Source organism: Hyperolius riggenbachi, chromosome 5 (genome assembly GCF_040937935.1).
Source record: "Hyperolius riggenbachi isolate aHypRig1 chromosome 5, aHypRig1.pri, whole genome shotgun sequence".
Classification (NCBI taxonomy): domain Eukaryota; kingdom Metazoa; phylum Chordata; class Amphibia; order Anura; family Hyperoliidae; genus Hyperolius; species Hyperolius riggenbachi.
In genome coordinates, this window is record NC_090650.1 from 154226980 (window position 1) to 154254612 (window position 27633).

A 27633-nucleotide genomic window follows, 5' to 3' on the forward strand; every position below is an offset into this window, starting at 1 on the left:
TCCGGCAAACTGATGGAGTAGATGGTGTCCAGCAAAGGAGGAATTGCTAATGGCTGCCACCTGTATAACCCTATTTATGAAAAGAGAAGGGTGAAAAGCATGCACTGAAATGCTCATAGGTTTGAAGGAGTGTTTATTTGTTTATTTATATTTGTATGTGTCAGAGTGGTGAAACTAAATATTTTTAATTAAAAAAATGTTTCGTTTGGGTCCGCTTTAAAGGGACTCTGTAACAAAAATGTCATTGTGTTTTCTACCATCCTACAGGTTCCTAAACCTATTATAATGTGCTCTGGCTTACTGTAGCACTTTCTACTATCACCATCTCTGTAATAAATCAGCTTATCTTTCCCCTGTCAGACTTGTCGCCCTGTGTCTGGAAGGCTGCCAACTCTTCAGTGTGATCTGCTATGCATGCCCCCTCTATGCACACTCCCCTGTGTGTGTGTGTACATTAGCCAGCTTTTCTCTGCTCTCTTATCTTTTACAAGCTGGATAAATCCTCTGTTCACATACTGATGAGTCACATACTGCAGAATTACAGACAACCGGGCAGAGCTGTCTGCAAGAAGAAACAAACAATCAGCTTGTAACTCTTCAGTGAGCTGCAGGGGGGAAAGAAACACACAAATGATCTCTTGAGATTCAAAAGGAAGGCTGTATACAGCCTGCTTGTGTATGGATGTATTTTCTATGTGTGGACATACTGTACATCAACCTACTTCCTGTTTTGGTGGCCATTTTGTTTGTTTACAAACAAACTTTTTAAAACTGTTTTTGACTACTTTTAATGTGGCGGGTAGCGGCGAAATTGTGACAGAGGGGAATAGGAGATGTCCCCTAACACACTGGTATGTTTACTTTTGTGTGATTTTAACAATACAGATTCTCTTTAAGGCAAAAAAAAAGTTTTACTCACCTGGGGCTTCTACCAGCCCTCTGCAGCTGTCCCATGCCCATGCAGTCTCGCTCGGATCCTCCTGTCCCCGCCGGCAGCTACTTCTGGTTTCGGCGACAGGCCTCACAGGCCTGGGAACGTGAAGGATTCTTCCCGTTCCTGGCCGCAATAGCGCCCTCTATACTGCTATTGCAGCCAGGAACGCAAAGAATCACTTGCGTTGTCAGGCCTGTCGCCGAAACCGGAAGTAGCTGCCAGTGGGGACAGAAGGATCCAAGCGAGACTGCGTAGGCACGGGGCAGCTGCAGGGGGCTGGTAGAAGCCCCAGGTGAGTAAAACTAATTTTTTTTTTTTTTAGTCTTCAGTGTCCCTTTATTAACATTAAATTACAATATGTCTTGTGCAGCAGTTTTGCATATTCCATATATATTTTATTTTAATCAAAGTTTAGATACACTTTAAAAGTAGTATTTCATGAAGACTACACTTTGCTTCTAGATACACAGATGCTAACCAGTACAGCACTAAGGGGTTTTTCCTCTTATGGACTAGAGCAGTTTTCACATTTTAGCACTTCTTCCTTTCATTCGCCAATAACTTTATCACTACTTATCACAAAAAAACAATCTATATCTTGTTTTTTTCGCCACCAATTATGCTTTCCTTGGTTGGTACATTTTACTAAGAATTATTTTCTTCTAAAAGCATTTTAATGGGAAATATAAGAAAACAAATAGGAAAAATTGAATGTTTTAGGGTGTAATTTACTATTTGGCCACTAGATGCCCCCCACCCACAGTTTATTCCTCCTGTGTACTGAACAGTACACAGAGGAAGTAATTATTATTATTATTTATTATTATTTAGTATTTATATAGCGCCGGCATCTTCCGCAGCGCTGTACAGAGTATATATAGTCTTGTCACTAACTGTGACTTGGAGGAGCTCACAATCTAATCCCTACCATAGTCTTATGTCTATGTATGTAATGTATTGTGTAGTGTATGTATTGTAGTCTAGGGCCAATTTTAGGGGGAAGCCAATTAACTTATCCGTATGTTTTGGGGATGTGGGAGGAAACCGGAGTGCCCGGAGGAAACCCACGCAGACACAAGGAGAACATACAAACTACTTGCAGATGTTGACCTGGCTGGGATTCAAACTGGGGACCCAGCACTGCAAGATGAGAGCGCTAACCACTACACCACCGTGCTGCCCAAGTAATGTGTGTATGTGTTACTTCCACTTTTGTCAGTGACCAGTGGCATCTCATTGATGCCAGTGATCATTGATCACAGGCACTTAGATCGGTGAATGGGTACTGCGTTCCCATTCACTGATGTGTGTACTAACGAGCGGAGATGAGAACACCTACACAAAGAATTGAATGTGTGCATTAAACACCAAGTGAACACCTGACATATCTGGCTAAGCAAATTTGGACTAATTGGCTATTCATGAGGCAATGCACATGCAAATATGCATTCGCTTTCGCATGCCAACTTATGCAGGGTCAAAAAACAATGCTACGGTGATGAGAACACGCAGGAACACACGCAAATGGCGATCAGGTTATAGATCTTATATCTGCGTCCTGCGTGTATATCTACGCCCCGAGCTAAGGTGAATTTTTTGGGGGTGTAGATATACTGAAGGAAATTCATTAAGACCATTATTTACAAACAGTAGTACAAAGCCCTGTCTGCAGTGCATTATCTCTAATCTATCCATTCGCCTTGCTAGCATCAGAATTACAATGACTAATGTACAACTGCATTAATATTAAGTTATTTCTTACATATAGGTAACCAATACTCCCCAGCCCACTCAGTGTAGGTAGTCCGATGCTCCGCGGCCTTCCTTCTGACCAGAGTTGTGAGTAGTAACTCACATGTCCATGATCCAGTGCCAAATCTCACTGCTCTCCTGCCACTTAGTGTTCGGTCACCAGGGTTACTTCCGGCTGGCGCTGGCCAGAAAGATCCATGGTGACCAGCCACTATGTGGCAGGGGAGCAGTGAGGCGGCTGGTAGGAGGTGGAGCCACATCCAGTGTTGTACGGGTGGGAATGCAGCCACATGCTGACAGGTGTGGAGCCACGTGTGGGAAGGGGAGGAGCCATGATCAGCAATGCGGGGTAGTAGCAGAGCCACAACCAATGCTGCTCTTCTGTGTCCCGGACCTGGCTGCAACTATAAACTAAGTCCCGGGCATATCAATGTGCAGAGAGGTGGCAGTTGGAAAACTAGTCCCACTTTACCTACCAGCCTCTCTACAATGAGTGGCGCAGATGGGGGGGGCAGAATGGGGGGTGGTCACTGGCAATCATGGATATGCCCATGAATGCAGGAAAAAAACAAAAAACACGGCACTAACAGGCAGCAGGACTGGTGTGCCTCCTTGTGGATATGGACCCCATAGTGGCCGCTATGACTGCTATGGTGATCCTTACACCACTGTATAGGTTATATTTGGAATTAAAACACAATTTTGAAGATACTGTACTAGCTTTGTGATCAGAAATTACAAAGTTACTAATTATACCAATGGCTACTTGCAGGCAGGAATGAGCAGAAACTACGCCAGTTCGAATTTACACACCGTACTTCGCATCTACGCATCGTAGTTCGTAGGTGAAGTTTCAAAACTACGTTTACGAATTTATGCGTAGCAAAGTACCGCTACACGTAGTGAACTATGAATGTGTTACTCGTGTCTAATTTTCCGCGTCCGATTTTATGCTTACATATTTAAGCATTGGAAAGGGTAATGTACGCATACAAGAGTTAGCGGTATAAGCAATTAAAAAGCAATTGTGTACAATTTTCTGCATACAGGCATAAGCATCCGCATACACTGCGCTTTACACTACGCTTAATTGCGTATTTTAACGCGTAGCCTACGAAATGCATACGAAATGAATATTTGATTTTGAAGTCGTAGTTTGTCAAAGCGTAATTGCGTAAAACTACGCGTAGTTCCAGCGCAGCGAAGTTGGCTGACTACGACCATCCCTGCTTGCAGGACAGTGTCTGGAGATTGCAATAGCAGCCATTGTAAACAACCAAGATTTCCTATAAATGCATATCAATTTATAGGATAAAAATCATTAGTGTCATATTTTACATTCATTCAATCCGTATTGTATTAGACCTGACCCCCGCCCCAACCCCCCCCCCCCCCCCCCCGTTGCAAATCCACCAATATCTGTGCTGCCTTCGCCATAACACACGAAAAATGGGTGCGGGGAGCCGGCCGCCGAGCTGGAGGGGTAGCTGGCAGGACGGGGGTATTGGGCCTAGCGGCTGCGCTCCCCTCCACCCTTAAATAGAAGCAGCCGCTATTTGTAAGAGGCAAGGGCGGGGAGGACTCACCTCTTCCTCGTTCCAGCGTGCGCTCCACTGACGTCACTTCCTGCAACGCTGCAGGAAGTGACGTCAGTGGAGCGCACGCTGGGAAGAGGTGAGTCCTCCCCGCCCGTGCCTCTTACAAATAGCGGCTGCTTCTATTTAAGGCTGGAGGGGAGCGCAGATCGGGGGACCCAGGCGAGGGAGGGGGGGTCCGCCGCTAGGCCCAATACCCCGTCCTGCCAGCTACCCCTCCAGCTCGGCGGCCCCCCAGAGCGGGGGGGGGGGGCGGCGGCGGTGGCAATTTTTTCAAAATTTGCCTCAGGCGGCAAAAAGTCTAGGGCCGGCCCTGGTCAGATCAAATAATTCCCTTTTGTCAGCCAGATACCCTGTGTTTCTGTCAACTTTACTAGTCATACTGGTCCCGCTGTTGTTGCTTTGTTTTATCCCCTCAGATAAATGGTATTGTAGCATTAAGATGACCCAATAGCTTACCTATTACTTTGATTCATTCATCTAAATGAACTTACTAGCTTCTCAATAAATCAGAATATCATTGATAAGTTAATTTATTTCAGTCATTTAATTCAAAAAGTGAAACTCATATATACTATATATTTATTACACTAAGGGCTGGTTCAGACAGACGTTGCCAAACGTCTCGTTCAAATGACTTTTGAAGGCTTTTGCGAAGCCTTTAAAGCTAGTAGTCCGGGTCAACATGTTACTTTCAAAACGAGAAGCAACGCCGGGATCTACCGCCAGGCTTTCATGAAAGCCTGCAAAAACTTGTCCCGAATGCCCCTATTCACTTGAATGGAATGGCAGTAGATCCCGGTAAACGTTGCATCTAAACGCCGGTGGTAAACGCCGGGAAACTGTCTATGTGAACCAGCCCTAAGAGTGATATATTTCAAGAGTTTATTTCTTTTTATTTTACTCAATTTTGGTCTACAGATAATGAAAACCCCAAATGCAGTACCTCAGAATTACCAATAAAAATTTATTTTTAATACAGAAATGTTGGCTTACTGAAAAGTACGTCCATGTATGCACCCAATATTTTGTCAGGGCTTTTTCTGCATAAATTACTGTTTCAATGCAGTGGGGCATGAAGGCAATAGGACTGTGGGATTACTGAGGTGTTATGATAGTGGCCTTCAGCTTGTCTGCATTTTTGGGTCTGATGTCTCATTTTGCTCTTGATAAATTATGATAATACCTTTTAGGTTCACTATGGGATTTAGGTCAGGCGAGTTCACTAGTTATTTAAGCACAGTGATACCATGGTCATTAAAACAAGTATTGGTGCTTTCGGTAGTGTGGACAGGTGCCAAGTCCAGCTGGAAAATGAAATCAGCATGTCTAAAAAGCTTGTCAGCAGAGGAAAGCATGAAGTGTTCTAAAAATTTCCTGGATGGTTGCAGACTTCATGAAATGTAGTGGACCAACACCAGCAGATAACACGCTCTAGAAGCACCAGCTGCAGTCCACTTCTTGTGAATCTCCCCCAAATTCTTTAATGGGCTTTGCTTGTGGTTGTGTATCGATGCTGGAGGTACTATCCATGTAAGCAAACTGTGAATAAAATGTGCTTTATTTAAAGATGCAGACAGTGGCAGGTGCTTATTAACGTCTGCTACAGTTAAATATTTGATCCTACATTTCATCCTCGTCACAATGACCATGCCTGGAAAACAGGATGACCAAACTGTATTCCTCCTTCTCATGTAAATCAGTGCATGTCAATGTAGTGCCAGTTCACGCTTTTTGTTTTCTCTTCTTAGCAATTCCCCATGATTGTGGGGCCTACTAAGGCCAGACTGAGAAAGTGTTTAAAGGCTCAGGACACCTTTTGCAGATATGTTGGGATAATTAGATGATTGGAATAAGACACCATAAGTTTACAACATAAAACTTTTTCACAATAGTTTATTTTCCGAGATGGTGAATCTTAAGTTGTCATTTCCTGTAGGCCATTAGCAAAATGAAAATAAACATACATTTGAAACACAGTATATCACTCCGTGTGAAATTAATCTATATGAGATTGGCTTTCTGAATTGAATCAATTAAATAAATTAACTTTTTGATTATATTCTTATTAGCACTAATTTACTGGATCAAGCTCCAACCTACTACTTACCATCACTGTAATCCCCCAGACCATCTAAGCTAGAGGAATTCCTGGCCAAACCTGCCTTTGAAAAATGACCATCGTCTATAGATAGAACTCATTCCAGATTTTCAAGATCCCTTGAACATTGTGAGATATTTCTTTGCTGACAATATTATCTTATATGTTACAGAGCCTTTAATTCCCATACCAGCCATTATCCACCCCTCGTCCTCCTACCCTCATCCTCCTTTGGATCCTTCTGAGGTTGAAAAAATCATTGCCACAAAAGAGAGATATATACTAAAAAACACTGGTGGAGGTGCCCTTGATGATATGATACTACTAGAGGTCGTAAATATGAAAAGCGTGATTTCTTACCTTCTCAGGAGGACGAAAAATTATTTAATGGAAAAATGAATGTTTATTCATGCGCGGTAGATAACGTATTTCACGGGTCCTGGCCCACCTCCCAAGGTCAAAACAAGTGCCTGTAAAACTTTTGGCCATGAAGGGGAGCGCCTGAAAAATCAGGCGCTCACATTCATGATCAAAACTTTTACAGGTACTTGTGTTGACCTGGGGAGGCAGGCCAAGAAACGGGTTGTCTACCGTGCATGAATAAACATTAGTTTTTCCGTTGAATAATGGTTTGTCCTTCTGAGAAGGTAAGATATTACGCTTCTATATATAAGTCATCTAGTAAAATCCAGGGGTGTAGCTAGGGTTTTGGTGGCCCCAAGCAACCTATAACTTGAAGCTCCCTCCCCCAAACCCCTTGCATGGAGTATTGCAAAAATCGGTGTGTCACCACCACCAACTAAAGCGGCATGGCAAAAAAACTGGGCATGATGTGGTTGGAGCCAAATATTAGCAAGATACAGGTAGTCCCCGATTAATATATGAGATAGGGTACAGGTGGTGCAATAGGTGCTGCAGTATAGGTATCCAGGTACATGTGGTGCCCCAGTATAGGTAGCCAGGAATAGGTGTAGCCAGTATAGTTATAAATAGGTGGTCAGGAACAAATGTAGCAAGAAACAGGTAGTCAAAAACAGGTAGTCAGGAATAGGGGTAGCAAGGAACAGGTAGTCAGGAATAGGGGTAGCAAGGAACAGGTAGTCAGGAATAGGTAGTCAAGAATAGGGGTGGCAAGGAACTGGTAGTCAGGAACTGGTGGTCAGGAATAGGGGTAGTCAGTCAGGAACAGGTAGTCAGGAATGGGGTAGTCAGTCAGGAACAGGTAGTCAGGAATGGGGTAGTCAGTCAGGAACAGGCGGTCAGTAATAGGGGTAGTCAGGAACAGGTAGTCAGGAATGGGGTAGTCAGTCAGGAACAGGTAGTCAGGAACAGGTAGTCAGGAATAGGGGTAGTCAGTCAGGAACAGGTAGTCAGGAATAGGGGTAGTCAGTCAGAAACAGGTAGTCAAGAATGGGATAGTCAGTCAGGAACAGATAGTGAGGAATAGGGATAGTCAGTCAGGAACAGGTAGTCAGGAATGGATTAGTCAGTCAGGAATAGGGGTAGTCATGAACAGGTAGTCAGGAATGGGGTAGTCAGTGAGGAACAGGTAGTCAGGAATGGGGTAGTCAGTCAAGAACAGGTAGTCAGGAATGGAGTAGCCTATTTCTCCCCGACCACCAGCCTGCCGCATTTACCTATTCTGCTGCCTGGTCCCCTCCTATCAGATCCCCCTCCTGCCCGGTGGCTCAGCTGTTCACACCACATACCAGCGGTGACATCATGCAAGTAAGTAGCCAGCAGCAAGGAAACGTCCAAGAATGGCGCTGCTCGTATACAGGAAGTGACGTTTACTTCCTGTAAATGAGCAACGCTGTTATTGGACATTTCCTCGCTGCTGGCTACCTACTTGCATGATGTCACCGTTGGTATGCCGTTTAAACAGCTGAGCCGCCAGGCAGGAGGGGAATCTGATAGGAGGCAGGAGGGGACAAGGCAGCAGAATAGAATAGTGAAGGGAAGAGGGGGGGAGCAGCCACCAGCAGCAGAGCAAGGCCCCCCGCAGTGTGAGGCCCCAAGCGGGGGCATGCCTCGCCTGTATGCTGGCGCCACCCCTGGTAAAATCATATCATAAAGAGCGCCTCCACCAGTGTTTTTTAGTATAGTCCATACCCCACAGGTGTTTTCTAGTCATGAGGACATTTAGTCATCACAACTAATCCAGGAGAGCAACTGACAAGCATCTGCAAGAACAGACCTGGGACACCGAATGGGGACGGTTATATTCCTGCAGGCTCAGACGGTGGTTGCATCCTAACCTTGTAAATAAAATACTTAGACATGTGTGCTTACAACCCTTTGTCTAACGATACCGCACCACTGGGCTCCTGGTCTCTCTCATTCACAGAGACTGTGAGGTTACCCATAACCATCAAGGATCAAAACTTTTCTGCAAAAGAGAGAAATCTGGCTTCACACCTGCTACAAAGCCTAGCATGAGGTGGGAAAAAGCAGAGGATGCTTATCTCATGGTGGCTATCAAGGCCCTGCAAGTGAGTTTTACTACCCAGTTATGCAAGCTGATTTGCTAAACATGACGTACCACTGAAGACAGAATGCAGGATTGGTGACTTAGGACTCTGTGGCTCCCATACAGCAGGGCCTGCAAAGGTTGACTACATCGTCTGATTCAACCTCCCTCAAGCTAGATGATCTAGAGCAGGGTTTCTCAACATTTTATTGGTATGTACCAGTTTTAAAACCCTGTACTCACCAAAAAAAACCTGGCATAGTAAACATTATCACAAGTACCCCTTAAATATATCTTTAATTGTAGTACATAATTAGTTCTAAACCATTTCCAAACATTTACTATTACTTTTAGTTAGTTAAAACACTAATTTGGTGTTTATATAGGATTTAGCATTTTCTAGAACTCTAAATTTGTTATTCTTGGTTAAGTTTATCAAGCCTGAGTACCCCCTAGAACAGGCATGGGCAAACTCGGCCCTTCAGCTGTTACGGAACTACAAGTCCCACAATGCATTTGCCTTTATGAGTCATGACTGTGGCTGTCAAACTCCTGCAATGCATTGTGGGACGTGTAGTTCCTTAACAGCTGGAGGGCCAAGTTTGCCCATGCCTGCCCTAGAACCATCAGGAGTACCCCCTGTGGTACGCATACCACATGTTGAGAACCTAGGATCTAGAGAACAGGGCAGATATGGTTTCAGGGCGGGTTTAGCAGATCCATGTGCTCATCATATTATGCATTATAATGACAATGGTTAATCTCCATATAGTCCCATGGAATGTTAGAGGTCTGAATAACACTATTAAGCGTAGGCTGGTATTTGATTACCTGAAAAAACTCCTCACATTATATGTCTCCAGGAAACCCACTTGACACCTCACCCTGCTCCTGCACAAACTCCGGGCCTGTGCTGATTACTATTCTCCTTCGAGCAACTCAGGATACATGTAATTCGGGCATGCAGGGCTTACGCCAAAATGATCGTTGCAGCCCTGCGCCAAAATCAGCTGCCTCAGGGCTGGAATTCCAACAAGAGGAATAATTTCTTCTAGGTTTAACTTTTATCAACTGCAAATGATGATTAAAAGATTAGGGCGTTAAAGTGATCCTTAAAGAGACTCCGTAACAAAAGTTGCATCCTGTTTTTTATCATCCTACAAGTTCCAAAAGCTATTCTAATGTGTTCTGGCTTACTGCAGCACTTTGTACTATCACAGTCTCTGTAATAAATCAATGTATCTTTCCCCTGTCAGACTTGTCAGCCTGTGTCTGGAAGGCTGCCAAGTTCTTCAGTGTTGTGGTTCTGCTATGAACTCTCCCTTCCAGGCCCCTCTATGCACACTGCCTGTGTGTTATTTAGATTAGAGCAGCTTCTCTCTTCTCTCTTATCTTTTACAGGCTGGATAAATCGTCCTCTGAGCTGGCTGGGCTTTCACATAGTGAGGAATTACAGACAAGGGCAAAGCTGTTTGCAGGAAGAAAAGAGCAGCCTGAAACTTCAGTGCATGAGAGATGCAGGGGGAAAGAAACACACAAATGATCTCTTGAGATCCAAAAGGAAGGCTGTATACAGCCTGCTTGTGTATGGATGTATTTTCTATGTGTGGACATACTGTACATCAACCTACTTCCTGTTTTGGTGGCCATTTTGTTTGTTTATAAACAAACTTTTAAAAACTGTTTTTACCCACTTTTAATGCGGCGGGGAGCGGTGAAATTGTGACAGAGGGGAATAGGAGATGTCCCCTAACACACTGGTATGTTTACTTTTGTGTGATTTTAACAATACAGATTCTCTTTAAGTCAAGTGAAAAAAATGAGATTTACTCACCTGGGGCTTCCCTCAGCCCCCTGCAGCCAATCGGTGCCCTCGCAGCAATAGCAGCATAGGGGGTGATATACAGGCTGGGAACGCGAAGAATCACTCGCGTTCCCATGCCTGTCGGCCGGTGACGGCCAAACCGGAAGTGTTCGCCGGCGGGTCCTGGAGCATCAGAGCGGGGCTGCGAGGGCACCGATCGGCTGCAGGGGGCTGAGGGAAGCCCCAGGTGAGTAAATCTCATTTTTTTCACTTGACTTAAGGATCACTTTAAGTAGCAATGCAGTATGTAACTGATGAAATTCTGACAAAAGTGAAACACAGTCCATTAAACGTTTCAGTAGCTATCTCGCTAATAATAATTGCATATTTAGAGAAGTTGTTATGTTGTGAGTAATAAAGAGAGAAATGTATATGGATGTGTATAAGTGAGAAATGATTTTAAATACAGTCCACACTTTTCTCTCCTTAATTTGATTACTTTAATCTCTGGATTTGTTTCTCTGTACAGAAATTGTCAAAACAATGAGAATAAGGGTGATACTCATTTGTCCACATAGTGAACAATTGGGGAGGCCCTGCAGAAGCAGTAAAAATGCTTTTGCTGGGGATCCAGTGAAGCAGAGGAGGAGAGCAGTGGCAGTGGTCAAAGTGAGGCAGCACAGAGCAATGGGGAGTAACGGTGCTAGGAAAGCCTGGCATTCTGCCTTGGACGTCAGGTAAATGCACAGGAGCCTACTGGCTCTAGCGACAGATGTCAGGTGTGCACACATCTCTCAGTGGAGCGAAGCAGCAGTGCCGTTGTGCTGAAAAATCGCTCCACGGCACAAATACCTTGCTTCTCATCACATGGGACGCAGGTGTATGGTTCAGGCAAATAGCTACCATTCGCCTGAGCTATGCTCTTTACATTCTGACATCGCTCAGGTGAAGCCAACAATTTAATTTGCTGATAAATCCTGAGCAATGTCAGGTGATAAAAAGGTTGCATGTTTTGAGCTTATCACCTTTAATTTCATATAGCCCGGAGTATGATAGCAGGTTCTCTGTCTACCAGTTGGGTAATGACTGTACTGCCCTTGTGGCAGCTCTGTGTCATACTTACTGCTCCCAGGCTCCACCAGTGATCTCTTGTCGGTCCACAGACATCGTCCAGGCGAACCTCTGGGACCAGCATGATTGGGCTCAGGTGGCTTGGGTGGGTGCTGCTAGGCACACTCTTACACCTCAATAGCCCTTTTGACATCACTGCAATGGAAGTCAGAGTATTTAAACCCTGACCAAACAGGGCTGAGTGCTATTATGTCTCAGTGCAGCTGCAGTGTGTTTCCACGCCATTCTTCCAGACAGTTCTATCAAGTCAGTCCTGTCCCATCTGTCCTGTCAAGTCAGTCCTGTCTGCCAGTCCTGTCATGTCAGTCCTGTCACGTCAGTCCTGTCACCTCAGTCCTGTCACATCAGTCCCGTCACGTCAGTCCCGTCACGTCAGTCCCGTCACGTCAGTCCCGTCACACCCGTCCCGTCACACCTGTCCCGTCACACCCGTCCCGTCAGTCAGTCCCGTCAGTCGTGTCATCAGTTCAATCCCACCTGCCCCGCCAGTCCTGTCAGTCTACAGTAAGGATGGGAGGGTGCAGCTGCGTTGGGGGAGAAGATGGCTAAATGGTTGGATAAGATTTTGAACTAGGATCTGGGGGGAGGCCAGAAGGTAAAGTCTAAATATGTGAACAAGATAAGGTAATAAGACAGTGGAAGCCTAACATTACAGGGGGTGGGGGCAATGTAAAGAGTAAGGAGGCTGGTAAAACTTCAAGTAGCCCAGTAAATGTAACCAAAATTGGAAAATGTGGTGGTAAAATTATAAAGTGCATGTTAACCACTGCTAGGAGCCTTACAAATAAAATGGACGAATTAGATCAGGCATGGGCAAACTTGGCCCTCCAGCTGTTAAGGAACTACAAATCCCACAATGCATTTGCCTTTATGAGTCATGACTGTGGCTGTCAGACTCCTGCAATGCATTGTGGGACTTGTAGTTCCGCAACAGCTGGAGGGCAAAGTTTCCCCATGCCTGAACTAGAGTGAATTCTGACTGACAAAGGCTATGACATTGTGGGAATAACAGAGACATGGATGGATGAAAGCCATCATTGGATAGCAAATTTAGAGGGATACAATGGCCTCAATTCACTAACCTTATCTCCAGTCTTTAATAACGTTTGTATAGTTATCACCATGATGAGGCATGTAGTATTCAGAAAACATTTTACCTCAGGCAAACCTAAAGTTAACTATTCTGTCTTTAAGTTAACTCTTCAATCCTTAAAATAACTCCAGAAGTCTAACGTTAAAACAATTAACTGTGTGTGAAAATAACTACACAGGAGGTAACTTAAAGAGAACCTGAACTGAAAATTAAAAGTCAAAATAAACATAAACACATCATACTTACCTCTTGTGTAGTCTACTCATCAATCTCTTTCCCCTCTCCTGGGTCTTATATGTTCACTGTGATCGATGGAATTCTCTGTCCTCCATTTTGAAAATGGCCATTACCCATAACAGATTCCTGGTCAGCACACTGTTAAACTGTTATATCGCTCACTTAAGCCATAGGGAAACATGGACATTACCTTGCACATTCAGTTGTAATTGACAGCTGCTGATATATAACTGACAGAAACTGGTATATTTCAGTTCTGACAAAATATTGGAAGGGATCACTGTAAGAAGAAAATGGTGAGCCTCTGAGAGGCACTGATGGTGAGGTTATTATGTAACATTTATTTGCAGCTACGTCATGTGTTTATTTTAAAGAATTTTACTCAGTTCAGGTTCCCTTTAAGGAATGAAGAGAGAAGATAACTCTCTCACTGTGTGGTGGCAAGTTAGAGCAGGGAGAAAATGTGGAGGGGTTTGTCTCTTTGTTAATAACTCTTTTACAGCTGCCACGAACGATGAGATGGATTAAGATTGTGAAGATGTGGAGTCCGTTTGGGTAAACATTCATGTAAAAAGTAACTGTTGCCAATTGCTTATTGGGGTATGCTACAGGTCACTACATATTCATGAAGCTGCAGAACTGCAACTACTACAGCAGATTGAAAAATCTGCAAGTAAAAATTAGGTCATAGTTATGGGTGACTTCAACTTTCCAGACATGTATTGGGATATTGAGGCTACTCATTCTGGTAAAAGCGGCAGATTTCTGTCAACACTAAAGGACAGTTACTTGACTCAAATGGTAACTGAACCAACTAGGCGGAATGTGTTACTGGATTTGATCATCTCAAATAGACCAGATAATGTATCAAATGTGCAAGTTCAAGGACATCTGGGTAATAGCGATCACAATAAGATAACATTTGATCTTGTGACTGATAGGTTACGGAACAACTAAAAAACTATACATTTTAGAAAAGCAAACTTCAATCAACTCAGGTAGGCACTAAGTTGGTGGACTGGGATAATATACCATACTACATGGGAAGGGCTCTGAAGGGAAATGGCATACTTTTAAAATTATTCTTAATCAAAATTATAGTAAATATATCCCATATGGAAACAAAACATCTAGGAATAAAAAAACGCCGCTATGAATGAATAGAAATGTTAGAGATAAAATTAAGTGGAAAAAGAATGCCTATAAGGTCCTAAAACAGGAGGGAACCGAGGCTGCATTAAGCAATTATAAGGAGTGCAATAAAAGTTCTAAAAAAGAAATTATAGGCTGGCAAAGATTGAAGCTGAAAATCAAATTGCTAGGGATATAAAATCTAAGCCAAAGTAGTTTCACAAGTACCTAGGCTCTAAAAAAGCAAAGGTAGACTGTATTGGACACCTAAAGGATGAGGGAGGGAACTCAATTGTGAATGACCAAGGTAGAATGGAGCTATTAAATGCTTTATTTGCTTCTGGGAAACAAGGGAAACATCGCTGTTGAAAACTACAGATGCAGAAAATTACAGATGCAAAAAGGAAAGGTAGACTGTATTGGACACCTAAAGGATGAGGGAGGGAACTCAATGGTGAATGACCAAGGTAGAATGGAGCTATTAAATGCTTTATTTGCTTCTGGGAAACAAGGGAAACATTGCTGTTGAAAATTACAGATGCAGAAGGATCTTCCAATTTTAATATTAAATACTTAACATAGGAAGAAGTGAAGGTAAGACAAAATAAAATAAAAACTGATAAGGCACCTGGCCCGATTGGCTTTCCTCCTTGGGTCCTAAGGGAATTTAAGCAGCCCATACACTCAGCCTATTTTCTGGCCGACCGATCGATCCCGATCGATCGATCGATCGATCGATTGCAAATCGGTTGGCCAATCGACCGATCGACGGCCGATTTCGATCGATTTCGATGGATTTCCATCGAACTTGCAGGGTGGAAAATTTAGGTCGATCTGATGAGATTGCTTATCAGTTTGCATTGGCCTTAATGGAAATCTGATGGCAAAAAAATGCCATCAGATCGAATTTCAATAGATTTCAAAATGAAATCTATTGGAATTCTATCCTGGTAAAAAATGTTCTAAAAACGCATCAGATAGATCATCAGATGCATTTCTTATCTATCTGCTGCCAATCTGACGAGTGTATGGGCACCTTAAGTTCAGTTCTCGATAAACCACCTTATCTTATCTTTTGAGATTCTCTTTCAACTGGCAGAGTTGCAACAGATTGGCATACAGCCCACGGAAGGTCTCACCAAGAAAAGTTAGATAAACTGGGCTTATTTAGTCGCCTTAGAGGAAATCGAATTAACATGTACTGTATAAATACATCAGAGGGCAATATAAAAGTGTGGCGGATGAGTTTTTTTTTCCTAGGCTTTTACAAAGGACTAGGGGACATGATCTGCGCATGAAGGAAAAAACGTTTTAGTCATTTATTTAGGGGAATGGTTCTTTACAGTAAGAGTGATTTAAATGTGGAATGTATTGCCACACAAAGTAGTTATGGCAAATTATATATTTGCGTTTAAGGGGGACTTAGATGCTTACCTTGCGTTGAAAGACATCCATGGCTATAATTACTAGGTAATGCACAGTGGTGTTGATCTTGATCTAGGGATTTATCTTTTTGGCATCTGGAGTCAGGAAGGAATTTTTTTCCCTTTTGGGAATAATTGGACCATGACTTGTAAGGGGTTTCAATAATTAATCAGGGATATACCAAAGACACGGAAGATCAAAAATTGAAAAATTACTTTTTCTTTTTTATTTGCAAAAAGGTGCAGAAATATGTACACAAATTCTTTAATCACGTAAAAAAGTACATATAATTGATTGAAAAAAAAAGGCAACAACATCGATTTGTTTCGGGTTGGTAACCCTTCTTCAGGCCTTTAAATATATAGTGAACATCTGCACAGTTGGAATACAAGGTAGAAACTCATCTGGTCAAATATAAAGCCAGGGCAGACCCCCACAAGATCAAACAAAGAGCCGCATGGAGACCGGACATCCAAACAGGGTGGTGACCACCCTGTTTGGATGTCCGGTCTCCATGCGGCTCTTTGTTTGAAGGAATTAAGGGTTACCAACCCGAAACAAATCGATGTTGTTGCCTTTTTTTTCAATCAATTATATGCACATTTTTACGTGATTAAAGAATTTGTGTACATATTTCTGCACCTTTTTGCAAATAAAAAAGAAAAAGTAATTTTTCAATTTTTGATCTTCCGTGTCTTTAGTATATTCCTGATTAATTATTTAGACTTTGAGCTTGGTGTTTGTGGTGCACCTGCAGGGATTTTTTGTATATTTTGCTTCTCCCAAATACACTAACTACTTGTAAGGGGTTTGACCTTCCTCTGGATCAAAAGGGATATGTGAGGGTGCAGGCTGGTATAGTACTTTATTTTCTGGTTGAACTCGATGGACATATGTCTTTTTTCAACCCAAATAACTATGTAACTATGTCTTGTTACATCAGTCCTGCCAGTCAATCCTGTCTCATCGGTCCTTATTCTCCAACCCTTTTGGTAATGTGGGATAAAGGGGAAGAGGCGCCCAGAGAAGATAAAATGCATTAAAAACAAATAAAATGAAAAAAGTGAGGTGGCTTACCTCAATGAAGACAAATTCACTTATTAATAGAATTTTATTGCACTGGCAATGCATTTCATGGGTGCATACCCACTTCCTCAGGCCAAATAGCAGTGCCTACAATCATTAGACAAGGTGCTTAATGCCACAGCACTAACAGCATATCAGCATTAAGCGCCTTGTCTGATGATTGTAGGCACTGCTATTTGGCCTGAGGAAGTGGGTATGCACCCACGAAACGCGTTGCCAGTGCAATAAAATTCCATTAATATGTGAATTTGTCTTCATTGAGGTAAGCCACCTCACTTTTTTCATTTTGTTTGTTTTTAATGCATTTTATCTTCTCCCGGCGCATCTTTCCCCTTTATCCTGTGCCTTCACCCTCCTTTTGGAGGGGGATCAACCCTCTTTGACCAATTTAGGTCATTTGAGGTTTGCTTTTTATCAAGAGTGCGACCATCACCAGCTCCATCTGGTCACCCAAGTGGAGTCTGGGTTATACATCTCCATCTGCTTCTAGTGGTCGGTTGCCCTTTTGCAACCCACCTTTGTGAGTATAATTAATCCGCATATTTTACATGCTTCTGGTACTGTGACATACTGCACCATTTGGGCTCCTGTTGTCTCTGTGTTTTCTTTCTGCAGGGTGCAATTTTTATTATCCCTACTTTTTGTCCTTTTGGTAATTTTAACCCTTCCCGTTCTTCTCATCTCTGGTGGGGCAGTCCTAAGGGTCGTGACCTGGTGGGCACAAGACAGAAAAGTTGTTTGCCACTTACTAAGGGTGACGGCTCATTATTGGTTGTGCTGGTAAAGACATGTGCCTACTTAGACTCCACACCCACACAACCATTCACCGGTACCGAGGATATTCAAGAGTCTGGTCATTTTTACTTCTCTATGTTACCGAGAACATTCACGAGTAAACGTAGATATGGTAATTTCTCTTTTACAAGTAGAACCTCAAGCTTGGGCTCTTTCGACTGCAAGATCAGAATCAGTTCAGTCAGTAGCCGCTTTCTTCATGGCCATGGCAGACCTCTAAACTGAACCTACAGTGTTGGGTGCTGCCAAAAGGAGCGTCTGAGATGACGCAAGGCTGTTGTGAGAGAACGCGGAAAAGCTGCCGCGTGTGCTGATAGCAAGGCGGCTGATTCCGCGTCCAATGCGGCGGTTTGCATGCGGAAGCGTGCGTCTGGTAACATGGCAGAACGCGGAAAAGCCGCCGCATGTATTGACAGCAAGGCGGCGCAGCAGCGTGTGGCTGGTGTGGCTGAGTCTGTTAGTTCTCACAGGCTTAGGAATACGCGCGCGCGCTGAGAGGCAGAACTTTTATGGTGGGCACGGAGGGATAAGCTGACCCCAGAGCTGGTGTTAAGCTTGGAGGTGTAATCTCCACAGTCAGCATACCACATAAGCTGACGTGAAGGAGGTACACACACCAGCACAAGGGATCAGGATATCCCCAGTTTAGTGGAGGAGAGGACTGACTCCAATAGGAGATTGTGGTGCACAGAGCCGGTGCAGATCCGAACAGCCACAAACAACACTTTCGTAATAACGTCTCAGCGCAAAGTAGCGCTGAGCGCATAAACCAGGACTGAGGAGATCAGGACAAGTAGACAGAATGAACGCTTGCTAGCTAGCGGCTACTTAGCGACAGCAAGCGTCCAAAACCAGACAGACTGGAATGAGGCAGCCAATGCGTTGCGGCGATGGCGTGCCTCACAAAGACAGGGCAGGATAGACAGGAAACAGCAGGATCAAGATAGATGAACGTAACACAGATAAATATACAATAAGTATGATTTCCTAGCGTATTACAATTACAGCTATCAATGAAACTATTTGTAACGTCTGACTAACATATGTATATATCGGCAATGGACCGATATATGACATAAGCAGGAACTCTGACTAAGACTGGAGTAATACAGGGGACAGGACTCAGAAGGATTCGCTATCTCTTCGCAGAGATGAACGCAATCCACAAACAGGACCAGGAACAGGATACTACCTCAGCACGGGTGCTCACAATACGCGCAAACTACCAAAACGTGCTGGAAGGCTGACTGACTGAACACAGGAAATAAACAGTTCGTGTACGTATATATCAGCGACACTGATGTATCAACGTAACACGAATACAAAGAAAATAACAAAATGCGCAAGTATGCGTATATATTGGCGATGAACCAATATATGACACAAGACAAGCAAGTAACAACTTCTAGAACAAGAGCAGAACTAGGAGGACTCGCTGACCCCTTCGCAGGAGTCAGCGCAGTCCACACGGACCAAGAACGAGGTGGGGCACGAGCAGAGTAACAGACTGAATCTGAGACTATGGTAGCCCGTGAGACATTGCAGGAAGCAGTTCTTTATACTGAGGTCATCCAATGGGAGCAGACCTGCAGATTCCCACACAAGTGAATGGTAATTAATCACAGGCTGATAGCAGGAAAAGGCAGACAATGATATGCAGCCTGCAGGAAAGGGACTGCCCCTCCACTGCAGCAGACAATGTCTGTTTACACAAAAGCATATTAAACTGTCATTAACCTCAGAGCGACTGCAGATGGAATCAGCAACCAGTTCAAGTGCAAACCAAACTATGCAAGCAAATGCATGTAATGACATTAGAACTGCTTGGCTTGCAATACCACTGCAGTCAGCAGTAAACGCTGCAGAAGCGATCATAACAGCTGGTAACTATTGGTTGATCACTTAGGGGTGGCGCCAGAGGGCTCTACTCCATATATAGTTACTGCTGGCCAGTCACAAGTGGTCTGCCGTTGCGAACACTACGTGGAAGCACTCAGACCTTAGTCAGATCCAACAGTGTGTTTGAACCAGGAGGACCTGGGAATTCACACTGAGCCAAATTACTTGTATTATCTTTCTGTTATATGTTAGACTAGTTCCAGGGTGTAGAGACCACGGACCTCACACCCAGACTAGGGAAATTGTGTTATTCTGTTATACATCAGACTAGTTCCAGGGTGTAGAGACCACAGACCCCACACCCAGACTAGGGAAATTGTGTTATTCTGTTATACATCAGACTAGTTCCAGGGTGTAGAGACCACGGACCTCACACCCAGACTAGGGAAATTGTGTTATCATTCTGTTATACATTAGACTAGTTCCAGGGTGTAGAGACCACGGACCTCACACCCAGACTAGGGAACTTGTTATACATCAGACTAGTTCCAAGGTGTGGAGACCACGGACCTCACACCCAGACTAGGCATTGTTTGATATCTGTTATGACTTATTGCTTTCCTGACTACTCTTCTGATATCTGATTCGGTACCTTGCACATCTGATACTCTGTTGACAAACCCTGCTAGCCTTGGATACCGAATCAGCTTTCTGTCTTTGTACTTTGTCTGTCCGTGTGTTGCCGACCTGGCTTGCCCGACCTCGAGAGCTATCTCTCTCCTTAAGAGATAGTCTCCAGATCTGTCAGTGACATCCACCTTCAGGTGTCACTCACTCTCTGGTCCTTCCTACCTCCAGCCTGACTCCACCCCTTGGAGAGTCTCAGGCTGCTAGAAGGTTCCTGTATTCTCTAAAGCAGTGTTGCCTATACTGCCCAATATCACCTGCTCATCAGGTGTGTTTCTCAAAGTATTACTGTTACATCAAACACTCTTATATACATAGGTGTCCAGAGGTTAGTAATATATCTGTATTATCGGTGATTCCGCAGATAATTAATAATCAGGTATATATCTGTATTCTTGGTGATACTGCAGATCACCAATAATCAGATTCTCTCTGCGTGCTGACACCGATCGTTACAGCTGATCTGTGCTTTGATTGTGGAGAGCCAGGACATTTCATTGGTGGTTGCCCCACTCAATCTGGTGGTAAGTCGTTGTCACCTGGGACAAAGGAGGGTCAGGTAATAGGGTCTTTAGTGACATGTTTACTTCATGCTTACTTTGCAGGGACTCCAAAAACCCATTGAGGTTTGCGCTATTGTGGATTCAAGTGCTTGCTCCTGTAACCTTCGCTCAAAATATTGGTTTCCTGATAGTACCTCGAGTCAGTCCACTTCCTATTTTGTTGGCCGGCAGCTCCCCTATGGGGACTGGTCCTGTGACCCAACAAATGGAACCATTGTTATTAACTCTCCTTGGACACCATGAGGAGTATCTTTGTTTTAAAAGTATTCCTTCTCCTCATCAGTCCGTAGAATTGGGAGCACCTTGCCTCTGCACCCATAACCTTTGCATTGGTTGGACCACTGTTCAGTTTTCCTCAAATACTGTTCAAAATGTGTTTCCCTACTGACATTGTTATGCGAAGTTCTAATACTTATAAAGCAACAATGGTTCCATCTGCATATCATGAGTTTCTGGATATATTTGATAGGAAAGGAGCTGATGTGCTACCACCTCACTGTATATTTGACTGTCTGAATAAGCTCATAGATTCCCTATGGAAGAAACCTGAATTAAAGACAATGAAGGTTTCTATTGATAAAAATCTAAAGAAGAAGTTTATTGGACCATCGACATCTCCCACCGGAGCGGGAATTTTCTTTGTGGGGAAGAAGGATGGCTCCTTGAGCACCTGCATTGATTATCAGGAGATAAATAAGATAACAATCAAGAACCGATTTCCAATCCCTTTGTTCCCAGATCTTTTCAGAGGTTGGGAACAGGTAAATATTTTTCCAAACTGAATTTGTGAGAGGCTTACAACCTCATTTGCATCAGAGAAGGAGACGAATGGAAGAACCTTTCTTCCAGCTTAGCTCATTTTGAGTACAGGGTGAGGCCCTTCAGCCTTTGCAATTCTCTAGCTACATTTCAGCACTTTGTGAATTATATTTTTCATGACTTCTTGGATAACTTCAAGATAGTCTACCTGGACAATATCCTAATCTTCTTGCTAACACTTAGTGAACATAGGAATCATGTTAGAAAAAGTGCTCTGCAGACTCCGGACTCTTCGGTTGTAAGTCAAGGCTGAAAAATGGTTGAAAAGGAGAGGATTCAATTCTTAGGATTCTGTTTCTCGCCAGAGGATCTGGCTACAGACCCCCAGAAGGTGTTAGCAGGGTCGGATTGGCCAACATCTGTAGACAAGAAGGGAGTTCAGCGTTTCATCAGCTTTGTAAAATTTCTACAGAATGTTCATTAAGGAGTTCTCTTTGATTGTAGTTCCCATCACTCAGCTCACCAAGAAGGGTCAGCCATTCACGTGGACGAAGGAGGTTCAATTAGTATTCAATAAGTTGAAAAAAGCATTTGTATCCACTCTGGTACAAAGACATGCTGAGCCTATTCTGCCCTTTAGCCTGGAGGTAGATGCTTCCAAAAGAGCAACTGGGGCAATTCTTTCTCAACACTTTGGCCCTCCCTCTTTACTTCATCTCACGGCCTTCTTCTCTCATATACTTTCGTCAGCAGAAAGAAAATATGATGTTGGGGATCGAGAACTTCCGGACATGAAGGTCGCTTTAGAAGAATGGCGCCATTTGTTAGAAAGAGCTCAGAATCCAGTGACAATATTTACTGACCATAAGAATTTGGAGTATTTGTATCTCATAGACTGAGACCTTGTCAAACTAGATGGGCTCTGTTCTTTTCCGGGTTCAATTTCCATATCTCCCATTGACCTGGTTGATCAAGAGAAACTTCTGGTGGCCTGAAGTGATGAAAGATTGTGGCCAGTATGTATCGTCTTGAACAAGGCCCTAGGGACTTTTGTCTCCTTTACCTATTCCTTCTTGACCATGGGATAGGATTTCTCTTGACTTTATTGTATTATTACCATGATCTCAGGGCTTTACATCTATCCTGGTGGTAGTAGATGGATTAACCAAGATGGTTCATTTTGTATCCTTAAAAGAAACTCCAACTGTAGTAAAGACAGATTGTTTCGCCAAAGTGATAATCAGATATTGGTCCATATGCAATAATTTTTTTCACCTGAGTTATCTCCTTGGAGATAATTTTCATCTTTAAACTACATTTTCAGCATTTTACAATTGAAAAAGTACCCAAACTAAATTTTCAGCATTTTACAATTGAAAAAGTACCCAAAAGTTGGTGAAAAGGTACTATCAATTTTATTTTGAGTATGTTCTTGCTTGCTGGTGGCTTAAAAGACATTTTATGACTAGTATAAAAGTCACTAGTATAAAATATCACCTTGGAGAAAACTCTTTACTTTAACGTTTTGACAAGAGCTTTGTTCAAAGTTCAAATTCAGTCTTCACTTTCATCTGGTTATCATCCTCAGACCAATGGGCAGACAGAGAGAACCAATCAAACTCTGGAGCAGTACATTTGTTGTTTCACATCGCCCTCTCAGGATTATGGGGTGAGACTACTACCCACAGCAGTGATTGCTAACAACAATTCTATACATTCATCTACAGGACACACGTCATTCTTTGCTATCCATCTACCTTTCCTCGTGTTGATCCTGACTGTCTGGTGCCCAGTGTGCAAGAGCAGTTAGAAGGCCAAGAACCTAAGCCTTCTCCAAGCAACTTTATATAGATCACAAGAGGCAGTGAAGAGGTGCGTGGACAAGAAGAGCATAGAGATTCCGGAATTTCACATTGGAGACCAGGTATGGTTATCCACTGCTAATTTGAAACTGAAATGTCCTTCCAAGAAATTGGGGCCCACATTTATTGGCCCATTTTCTATCTGCAAGAAGATTAACCCAGTGGCCTTCAAATTAGAATTGCCAAATTATCTCTGAATCCATCCAGTATTTCATGTGTACTGTTATAAGAAAGTAACTCCAAATAATTTTCCTAGTCGTTCTCTAGGGTTACCTTCGCTGATACTGGTAGATGGAGAAGAGGAATTTCAATTAGAGAGAATCTTGGATCCCAGAAAAAAAGTTGGTACCATTCAGTATCTGGTCCATTGGAATGGCTTTGGTCCTGAAGAGAATTCATGTATACCTCAGAAAAATGCACCAAGACTAATAAAGACCTTTCACAGGTCATTCCTGGAGGAACCTATTCTTCTCCAGGTCTCTCGTCAGACCACGGACACTGTCCCAGCAGGCTTCTGGAACCGGTATTATTAGGCTCATCCAGCCCGTGCTGGTGTGCTCGTGCTTGCCCCTAGCCCTTTTGATGTCACAGCATTGGGTGTGGCTTCAGCACTGGCACAGAGGTCAGGGTAACAGCAGTCAGTGCTGTTATGTCTCAGTACAGTGTGTTCTTCCTGCCAATTCTGTCAAGTCAGTCCTGTCACACCAGTCCTGTCATGCTAGTCCTGTCACCCCAGTCCGGTCACATCAGTCCTAGCACACCAGTCCTGTTGGTCACTGCTGTCATACCAGACCAGTCACTTTAATCCTGTCAGTCAGTCCTGTCAACAGTTCAGTCCCTCCAGCCCTGCCGGTCCCGTCAGTCAGTCTTGTCACGCCAGTCCTGTCAGTCAGTCCTGTCTAATCGGTCCTCATCCTCCTTCCCTTACAACAAGTTTACCCCTCATGTTCTTCTTATCTCTGGTTGGACAGTCTTAGGGGTCGTGACCTGATGGGCACCAGGCAGCAAAGTTGTGCATCACCCACTAGCAGTGACAGCCCATCATCCCTTGCGGGGTGCTCTGGTAAAGAACCGTGCTCACTTAGACTTCACGTAATGGCAGTGCCCGCACCAATTACCAGTGCCGAGATCAACAGGATCCTGACACTCTGATATACATCCTACAAATGTTAACCCAGAGCTCAATGGCTCCTTCAGGACAATATTGCTAGAACTAAGCATAAAAACACCAAATAATTAAAAAAAAATATATATATAAACTATAAATGTCTCGCATTGTTTTCCTCCCAGGGCACAATTAACATATATCATGAGAGCTATTTATCAAATTTATATAATTCTATAAAAAATAGAGATCTTTTTGCCTTCATGGTGATAGACCAGTAAACAAACATTTTAAAAGCACTACACTTAAAGAGTTCACTCCTAGGTTTCTGCAATATAAATTTATCCTACACATCCTGAGGACAAAACTCCCTGTGAACAGGAAACTTTAATCATACTTTTCTGCTTTTTCATGATCTAATTAAATGTTACAATCAATGGACACAATTTATGGTGTGACTGTGGTCCAACATTTGTCATGCACCAAGATGCAGATGTCCAAAATCATTTATATTCCTGCTAACAAAATCTCAAACATCTGTGCAAAGAGGCCAGTAGGAATAGAACGAAACTAAATGTCAATGAGGGGAAAGAATGCATCTTTGAAGAAGCAGCATGCTACCTGCCACCAATATACATGTCATTAGTACTTTACTATTACAAGCACTGTCAGATTAAATGTTTTTCATTTTAAATATTCTGTAATAAAAGAACAAGAAATACATGCGTTACAGGATAACCGCACAGATTTTGTGACGTAAAAAATATAATGTATGCACAATCCAATAAATGACAGATGTTTTGTTTTATGTGTGCTTTACACTCAAAACATATGAATTATAGAAAGCACTCATAAGCAGGAATGTAAAAAAAAAAAGTTCAGTCTGAGTTCAATAAAATAACTTAAAGTAAACCTGTAAGGAGAAAAAGAGCCCCTGGGGGTACATACTTCAATAGGGGGAAGCCTCTGGATCCTACTGAGCCTTCCCCCATCCTCTTCGGCCTTGGGAACCCACTGCTGGCCACCCCCAAACGTCACACACAGCAATATTTACAATCTGTGCTCTTGCGCAGGCACTGTACAAGCTTCTCCTTGGGCTACGACGGAAATAGCCAAGCCTGATCGGGTCCACTCTACTGCACAGGCGGCTCACGCCTGCGCAGTAGAAGGCTCCCAAACAGCCTTGGCTATTTCCGTCCGGAGCACGCGGCAAAGCTTGTCCTGCCCCTGTGCAGGAGTCCAGGAACAGCATACTGCAGAACCCTTAGTAAAGCAAAACACTGTGAATATTAGTCTACAGCTTTCACTAAGCACAGCGTACGTCCTAGCATGTGCTTGTGCTTATTAACCCCATCTGCTTAAATACACTAACTAGGTAACCCTTTCCTAAGGGTTCAATTCCACCCCCCTCCCCCCCCCCCCCCCCCCATTCCCCTCCAATTAACCTCTCCTCCCATTTCAGCAATCGGGCACAGGAGATCAATACTCAGTAAGTATTTCTCACATGTCCTCATTGGAGCGGCAACCGCTGTTCCCTCTATGCAGTACCACTGTCAGCCTCACCATGCATAATGAACTGGGTTGACCCAGTTCATTAGGCATAGAGAGGCTCACAGCGGTACTGCGCAGATAGGACCGTAATCGACGGCTATCTATGGGGGGGCTAGTAAAGGGCCACCTCTGGCTATTGGGGGGGGGGGTAATAAATGGGCTAATATTACATGAAAAGTACGCACCGTAGAAAAAATCCACCTTTATCTGTCCTGCCGATCCTCTGCCTAATGCTAGGAACACACGATGCAATTTCCCGTCTGATCGATTGGTAATCTGACGCAAAGTTGTATCATGTGTACTTGTCCAAATTGCTCCAAATCGATAAAGGGATTGATGACAACTTCACAAAAATCAATCCCTTTATTAATCAGAAACACATTGGACAGGTTGGAAATGATTGTCCAATTCCCAAAGTTGAATTGTGTGTACCCAGCATAACATTTTTAGCCATACAACCAACTGATTGCACACCCCTGCTGGTTCCCAATATAGGGCATATGTTCTTGTGAACCAGCAGGGCTGGAGGGCTGCAATTGGTCACATAGGTAGTTTGAGGGGTCCCCTCCCAACCCTGTGCGTATGAGGTATAAGTCTGGAGATATCAGACCTTATATATCAGAAGCATGATATTTTTGCTGCCAAAGGGGGCAATGTTAAAAGCTGTGATTAGCAGCTATAAACTGTATATAGCAGCTATAAATGGTTCAATAACTTTTATAACTGACTATAAACAGTAAATAGTGGCTATAAGTGGCTAAGGCCAGTTATTTAGGCACCCAAATTACTGTTTATAGCTGCCAACTGCAGCTTTTAATTTGTTTTTAACAGGGTGCCGCCCTTTTTACCAGCTTTGCTTGGATGTACCTTTTTCTGATGTTCAATGTATATAAGCTGTGTTTTCATTTTGTTAGCATACAAGAACAGAGTCTAAAGAAGGATTGTCATCCAAAAACTTACTGTTTTACTTTTAAGTTATCCAATAAATGTTATCATCCTGATTCAAAACATCCTACTTTTGATAAGTGTCCCAGTAATTAAAGTGGCCATGGATTAGCTTGGGTGTATGTTGAAACAATCTATGCCTCGCCGCACTGCCACCAGTCCCTACTCTTACCCTATCCCCAGCTTTCTACCACTATAGCTTCTGATGATTGTACTAAAAACACCTATTGTTTCTTCTGAAAGTAGTAAAAAGGGTAAATGTGTGCACTTCAGTTGTTAAATAAATGGCTCTCTGTAATGGAGCAATTTAATGGTGTCATTCTTGGTAAATTTGCACCTCTGTTGCTTGGACCTTTTGAAGGGCCCTCACTTACATTGGTAATAAAGAAGATTCACACAATCAATTTGTGAAATTATGTAGTTTTACAAAATTTTTCCCTATGATCCCTACTATATGTTATCATAGTTTAGAAACTTGCATGATTTTGATATTTCTTTTTTCTCTGATATATTTACAGCAAACAACATTTATCTACATGCATATACAGTAGAAAGCAATTTCTGAAACCCCCACTGATATGTTATGCTGCTGTGTGTTGCACTGCCCAATTAAGTGTAATGAATGATGTTAGTGTCACAATGCACAGTATTGAGGGTAGTCATGCATTGTTGTATAATGCACAGCCACCTGCATTCATTGTGTAGAAGATAGCTGTTTTAGTTCTGTTTTATGTGTATGAAGATGTCATTACCACAACCTATTTTTTT

General features: G+C 43.1%; 1 protein-coding gene across 10 annotated transcripts in view; it reads right to left on the minus strand.

The window, feature by feature from the left end:
• SUGCT (succinyl-CoA:glutarate-CoA transferase) overlaps positions 1-27633 on the minus strand; it is a 1486943-nt gene that overhangs the window by 1235202 nt on the left and 224108 nt on the right. The gene's annotated exons all lie outside the window — the stretch shown is intronic.